The sequence below is a fragment of the Cygnus atratus genome, chromosome 31, assembly GCF_013377495.2.
Source record: "Cygnus atratus isolate AKBS03 ecotype Queensland, Australia chromosome 31, CAtr_DNAZoo_HiC_assembly, whole genome shotgun sequence".
In the NCBI taxonomy this organism is placed as follows: domain Eukaryota; kingdom Metazoa; phylum Chordata; class Aves; order Anseriformes; family Anatidae; genus Cygnus; species Cygnus atratus.
In genome coordinates, this window is record NC_066392.1 from 492,572 (window position 1) to 499,969 (window position 7,398).

Genomic DNA, 7,398 nt, shown 5'->3' on the forward strand with positions numbered 1-7,398 from the left:
TTAATAGTCATCTGCAGAGGTAGAATGGAAATTTATTGCTTCCGAAACACATCTAGTCATCAATTTCCACAGGGCATGCTTGAGCTCCTGGTTCCTCATGCTGTAGATGAGGGGGTTCACTGCTGGAGGCCATCACTGCGTACAGAACTGCCACCACCAGGTCCAGGGATGGGGAGGAGATGGAGGGGGGCTTCAGGTGGGCAAACATGATGGTGCTGACAAACAGGGAGACCACAGCCAGGTGAGGGAGGCACGTGGAAAAGGCTTTGTGCCTTCCCTGCTCAGAGGGCATCCTCAGCACGGCCTTGAATATCTGCACATAGGAGAAAACAATGAAAACAAAACAGCCAAAAGCTAAAGAAACACTAAACACAAGTGCCCAAACCTCCCTGAGGTAGGCATCTGAGCAGGAGAGCTTGAGGATCTGGGGGATCTCACAGAAGAACTGGTCCACAGCATTGCCTTGGCAGAGGGGCAGGGAAAATGTAGTGGCCGTGTGCAGCACAGCATTGAGAAAGCCACTGCCCCAGGCAGCTGCTGCCATCTGGGCACAAGCTCTGCTGCCCACGAGGCTCCCGTAGTGCAGGGGTTTGCAGATGGCAACGTAGCGGTCGTAGGACATGACAGTAAGAACAGAGTATTCTCCTGTAATCAAGAAGACAAAGAAAAAGACCTGAGCAGCACAGCCTTGATAGGAGATGGCCCTGGTGTCCCAGAGGGCATTGGCCATGGCTTTGGGCAGAGTGGTGGAGATGCAGCCCAGGTCGAGGAGGGCGAGGTTGAGGAGGAAGAAGTACATGGGGGTGTGGAGGCGGTGGTGGCAGGCTACGGCGGTGAGGATGAGGCCGTTGCCCAGGAGGGCAGCCAGGTAGATGCCCAGGAAGAGCCCGAAGTGCAGGAGCTGCAGCTCCCGCGTGTCTGCGAATGCCAGCAGGAGGAACTCGCTCACAGAGCTGCTGTTGGGCATTTACTGTCTTTGGTCATGGACACTGCCAAATGACAAAAAAAAAAAAAAAAAAGGAAAGGTAGAGTGTTATGAGAAAAGTCTGTGAGCAAAATTCAATAAATTCCCAAGTAAAGCCTTACATTCCCTTTTTCCAAGAGGACCTCGTGTCTATTTCCCTTTCTGGAGCCCTGCTCTGTGCTGGCTGAGTGTCCTGTACACTGCAGATGCCTCTGCCCAGCAGCTCCCAATGGGCCACCTCTGCTCCAGAGCAGTGGTACACAGAGGTGCCATCAGAGCCATGTGCTTGGAGGAGGGTTCCAGGGAAGGGGATCCCTCTGTTGAGTGAGGGGTGTTTGGCCGTGTGACTCCGTGTGTGTCTTCTCTATTCCCCACCCTGAGAGAGGAAATCAGCTCACAGACCACCGGTGTCTGGCAGAGAGAGCAGGGAGCATCTCCTCCTGCCTCACCCTCCGTGCACAGCACTCCCCGTCAGAATCAGGCACCAGCAGCTGCCACGCTGGGCAAGGGAGAGAAGCAGGCATGGGCAGGCAGGGCGGACCCAACGCGGTGCCGAGGCTGCGGTGTCGGTGAGGTAGAGCCTGTCCTCACACCCCTGTGCCATCTGCCCGGCACAGCCAGCAGAGGGAAAAGAGCTCTGGAGTGCAAGAAGCCTTTGGAATGTGCTCCTTGTCGTATGGTAGGAATGTGGGGGTAAGACCTCTGTGGAGCCAGGAGCTGGACTCGCTGATCCTTGTGGGTCCCTTCCAACTCGGGATATTCTATGATTCTGTGATTCTGTGCCTGCTTCCGTGGAGGAAGGTGGAGGGGGCCTGCAGCAAATGTGTCTACTTCCACTGAGATGTAGGGTTCAGGACACCCCATATTCTCAGCCTCCCCAGATTATACATGCCATGACAGAAGCTGTGAGGGGAAGAGGAGACCGGGGGCTGCTGCAAGGAAGGCGCCTGCACTGCAGGGGATGGCAGGGAGGGAGCAGCTCCCTCTCACCGCCTGCCCATGTCCCTGCTGCCTGCAGCTGTCCCTGCCAGCAGCTCTTTCTCTGTCCCCACGTCTCCTCCCGTCCATGCTCACAGACCCCATCCCACCCGCTGTGTGCCCAGCTCTGCCCTGCAGACACCTCGCGGGGATGGGGACAGCTCTGGGGACATCTCCCTGTCTGCAGGTCCTAAAGACCAGCTCAGAAAAGCCCTGGTGCAGTCTGTAAGCAGGGAGAAGGGAAGGGATATTCTCAGGTTCCTCGCTAACCTCTTTATGTCTCGGGTCAATGCAGTAGGAAGCTCCATCACCTGTGCAATCCCTACAACTCTGTTAACACAGAGCCTGCCCCAGAATCAGAGCAGGAAATGGCAGGCAGAGACTGCAGAAAGTGCCTTCTCTTTGCAGGCAGCCCCTGCCCTCCCCTTCCTCTGCCCAAGGCTGCCCTGCAGCACCTTCTCCTCCACACTTCACAAGCCACGAGAGACATCCTGGCAGCTCCTGGCCAGGCAGAGATGTCCCGGACCCAGGAGCCCCTTCCAGGAACGTCCCCTGCACTGTCCTGCAGCCAGAGACTTACCGTGTGCAGGGCTGTGAAGGTTTCTCCTGCACTGAGCTCTCGTCTGCCCGCACCCTCCAGGCTGCCTGGAATCCCTTTCTGCCTGGGTGCGTGCGGTCAGAGCCCCCAGCCCTGCTGCGCTGTGCAGAGGAGCTGCTCCTGGGCAGAGCTGTCTCTCTGCACCACGGCCCTCTTGCCAGGAGCTCTCTCTGTCCCAGGAGCCCGGCCCAGCTCAGCACCAGACGCCCAGCCCAAGGCATTGCAATCCCCCCTCGGGGGGCTTTGGGGAGGAGCCCACGAACCTCAGGCACTGAGAGACAATTGAGGAAATCTCTCCAGAAGTCCAAGTCAGAGGCAAGTTTCCTGCAGTGTCCCCCTGAGGGCCAGCACTGACACAGCCTCCCTTGGAGCTCGTTAGAGCAGAGCATTGGAGGCACTGAGGACAAGGAGACAAAGGCAGTGTGAAGGTGACCCTGATGTGTAGGAAAACTGGATGTCTTTCACCGAGCACAAGGGCCAGGCCTTGTCCCCTGGCACCATGGAAGGGAGATCCTTTCCCTTCACACAGTGCTCAGGGCTCTTCCTGGGGCAGTAGGAGATGGGGATGTGCATGGGCAAGTGCAGGAGAATGGTCCGAGCCCTGCCTGGTTCATGGGTGGGGGCGAGGAGGCAATGAGGCCCTGGTGCTTTACCGATAAGCTGTCTCCTCCTAGGCCTCAGTGGCAGAGACAACAGCCAGAGCCATGGACACAAAGACCTGGGTCCTGTTGGGACTCTCAGCCTTGCCACAGCCCTTGCTGCTCTCCACACCAGGCTGTCCTAGGGACTTCCAGACCTGCACATCTTTTCCTGCTGGCTCTAGACCCTAAGCTGTGTGGTGTCACACCAGATCTGAGCTGAGTCTGATAGCTCAGATCTTCCTGGTGGCCATGCTCCTCGTAAGGCAGCTCTGTAGGAAGCTGGCCTGGTTCCTGGTGAGCAGCACCACTGCTCGTATGGCATCCCTCGTGGTGCCCAGGCCCTCCTCCTCCTGGGCACTGCTCCCTCAGCAGGGTCCCAGTCTGCCCTGATGGGTGGGGTTCCTCTTCCTCTGCTGCAGGACTGCGCTCTTCTCCTTGTAAAGGTCAAGAGGTTTCTGTAGGCAAAAGCCTGCAGATTCTCTAGGTTCTCTTGGACAGATGTTTCTTTCCGTCAGCTGTTAACATCTGCAGGCAGACAGTTCAACCTTCCTGTGATTGCGCTATCTCTGACAAGACAGCAGCATCAGGAGCTGCAGGGAAGTTTGGATAATACAGGAGTAACCAGCTGAATGGAATCGCAGCACAGAGTCACAGAAGGGTAGGGGATGGAAGGCTGCCAGGTTCCACCTCTTCTGTGCTTCCTTCTCATGCATGGTTTCATTTTGACTGGAGCTGTGTCCTAAATTTTATGGGGCTGTGCAGGTCAAAATTAGAAGAGCCAAACCCTTCCTAGAGGTCAATCCTTCTATTACTGTCAAAGACAATAAAACCTGTTTACATAATTACTTTAATAAAGGAGGATTAAGGAGAATCATCACCTTTTACTGGATGTGGGGGGAAACCTGGTGAGAAGAGATGAGGTAAAGGCTGAGGCACTTAATGTCTTCTTTGCCTCAGGCTCTAGCAGCAAGACCAGTTGTTCCCCTGGACATTTCTTCCTCCTCATGGCCAGTGCCAACCTTCCAAGGTGCACCTTTGTGGCACTTTTTTCTCTGCTGCTCTTTCCTACTACCAAAGAAAGCTCCATCAGGGTGGAAACCACTCCTGAAGTAGGCATCCCAACCCATCAGGCTCCTTGCGGCCTGTCAGCCAAGCAGACAGAAGTCACCTCACCAGCATCTCCCAAGCCCTGGGCCTGCTGCTGGCCTTGCAGCTTCTTGGCTAGACACAGCCAAGCCTTGTGCCTCGTGCTGTCCAGTGCCTGGACTCAAGCAGAAGGGACAGGACAACCCCCATGTGGGCCTTCTTTCTGTCTGGGTCCTCCTGGGGATGGAGGCAGAGGGGATCCCACAGTCAGCATGCCAAGCCGGGGCCTTCTGCTGGCCTCGCAGGGCCACTGGCAGATGTCAGCCCCAAAGTGCCGATCCCAGGGAGAAGCCAAGGGTGACGTGCCACCTACAGACAGAAGAGACCTCACAGTCCCTTTCCGTGACACGTTCCTGCTGCTGCCCTATCAGCTGCAGAGACAGAAGTGACCTCACAGTCCCTGCCCCAGTCACATTCCTCCTGCTGGGGCAGGACATCCTGAGGCAGAGCTGAGCTCTCTAGTCTCTTTGGGGCTAGGGCTCACTTTTCTGGGTTAGAAATTTAGCAAATGTGTTGTTCAGCTTAGGGTGTCAGGTCTGTGGTTAGGTTATGGGCAAGCTTTGTGGAATAGCTTTTTTTTCTACGTCTGCCGAGAAGTCTAGGTTTAATAGAGGATTTTAATGCTGGTGTTGAAGGTAGGGATTAGGGTGAGCACAAGAGTAAAGGCAAGGGAATGGGCTATGGGCTGAGTTTTGTTTCATGGCTTCAGGCATTAGACTAGTGGATTCCTGTCAGGGTGTTGGAGCAGCATTTAGGTTTAGGGATTTAGGTTACTCTTTAAAATTGGGTAAAGGCCTTACATCAATGTTTTAATTCAGTATTAAAGCAGCATCAACATTACCTGAAGCCTCTTACCTCTACGAAATCATTGTAGAGTTTCGCTCATCCTTCCCCTCTCTCTCTAGGATGGGGGGAGAGAATTAGAAAGAAATGAAAACTTGTGGGTTGAGATAAATAGAAAGGGTTTATTAGGACACCAAAGAAAGGATACTAATACTAATACTAACAGTAAATGTGTACGAAACAATGATGCACAATGCAATTGCTCACCACCCGCTGAACGATGTCCAGCCTATCCCTGAGCAGCCGGCCCCCCCACCCCAGACAGCCCCCCCATATTAATTGTTCAGCATGACGCCAGATGGTATGGAATACCCCTGTGGCCAGTTTGGGTCAGCTGTCCTGGGTCTGTCCCCTCCCAGTTCCTGCTGCATCCCTAGCCTGCTCGCTAGCAGGACAGAGCGAGAAGCTGAAAAGTCCTTGGCTTGGTGTAAGCACTGCTCTACAACAATTAAAACATCAGCATGTTATCAGCACTCTTCTCATCCTAATCCAAAACATAGCACCCTACCAGGTACTAGGAGGAAAATTAACTCTGTCCTAACTGAAACCAGGACAAATGCTGTACATAAGGGTCACAACTTGCCTGAGATTAACTTGAGTTAAGCTAGAAAAGAGAGATAGACAGTTCCTTACTAAGTAAATACTACAACTAGAATCAGTTTCTTCAGTGTGGCTTTCAGCTCCTGGTTCCTCATGCTGTAGATGAGGGGGTTCACTGCTGGAGGCACCACCGAGTACAAAAATGACACCACCAGGTCCAAGGATGGGGAGGAGATGGAGGGGGGCTTCAGGTAGGCAAATATGGCAGTGCTGATAAAGAGGGAGACGATGGCCAGGTGAGGGAGGCACGTGGAAAAGGCTTTGTGCTGGCCCTGCTCAGAGGGCATCCTCAGCACTGCCCTGAAGATCTGCACATAGGACACCACAATGAAGACAAAACAACCAAAGGCTAAAGAAACACTAAACCCAAGTGCCCCAACTTCCCTGAGGTAGGCATCTGAGCAGGAGAGCTTGAGGATCTGGGGGATCTCACAGAAGAACTGGTCCACAGCATTGCCTTGGCAGAGGGGCAGAGAAAATGTAGTGGCCGTGTGCAGGACAGCATTGAGAAAGCCACTGCCCCAGGCAGCTGCTGCCATCTGGCACAAGCTCTGCTGCCCACGAGGCTCCCGTAGTGCAGGGGCTTGCAGATGGCAACGTAGCGGTCATAGGCCATGATGGTGAGAAAGGAATACTCTGCTCCAGCCAAGAAGACAGAAAAGAAGACCTGTGCAGCACACCCTTGATAGGAGATGGCCCTGGTGTCCCAGAGGGCATTGGCCATGGCTTTGGGCAGAGTGGTGGAGATGCAGCCCAGGTCGAGGAGGGCGAGGTTGAGGAGGAAGAAGTCCATGGGGGTGTGGAGGCGGTGGTGGCAGGCTACGGCGGTGAGGATGAGGCCGTTGCCCAGGAGGGCAGCCAGGTAGATGCCCAGGAAGAGCCCGAAGTGCAGGAGCTGCAGCTCCCGCGTGTCTGCGAATGCCAGCAGGAGGAACTCGCTCACAGAGCTGCTGTTGGCCATTTCCTGTCTTTGGTCATGGACACTGCGAAATGACAAAAAAAAAAAAAAAAAAAAAAAAAAAAGGAAAGGTAGAGTGTTATGAGAAAAGTCTGTGAGCAAAATTCAATTAATTCCCAATTAAAGCCTTACATTCCCTTTTTCCAAGAGGACCTCTGTCTATTTCCCTGTCTGGAGCCCTGCTCTGTGCTGGCTGAGTGTCCTGTACACTGCAGATGCCTCTGCCCAGCAGCTCCCAATGGGCCACCTCTGCTCCAGAGCAGTGGTACACAGAGGTGCCAACAGAGCCATGTGCTTGGAGGAGGGTTCCAGGGAAGGGGATCCCTCTGTTGAGTGAGGGGTGTTTGGCCGTGTGACTCCGTGTGTGTCTTCTCTATTCCCCACCCTGAGAGAGGAAATCAGCTCACAGACCACCGGTGTCTGGCAGAGAGAGCAGGGAGCATCTCCTCCTGCCTCACCCTCCGTGCACAGCACTCCCCGTCAGAATCAGGCACCAGCAGCTGCCACGCTGGGCAAGGGAGAGAAGCAGGCATGGGCAGGCAGGGCGGACCCAACGCGGTGCCGAGGCTGCGGTGTCGGTGAGGTAGAGCCTGTCCTCACACCCCTGTGCCATCTGCCCGGCACAGCCAGCAGAGGGAAAAGAGCTCTGGAGTGCAAGAAGCCTTTGGAA

At 54.7% G+C, this 7,398-nt stretch overlaps 2 pseudogenes; both read right to left on the reverse strand.

The window, feature by feature from the left end:
* On the reverse strand, positions 1-730 carry LOC126913614 (olfactory receptor 14C36-like; annotated as a pseudogene).
* Positions 731-5,802: 5,072 nt separating this feature from the next.
* Positions 5,803-6,731, reverse strand: LOC118261274 (olfactory receptor 14J1-like; annotated as a pseudogene).
* Positions 6,732-7,398: the final 667 nt, after the last annotated feature.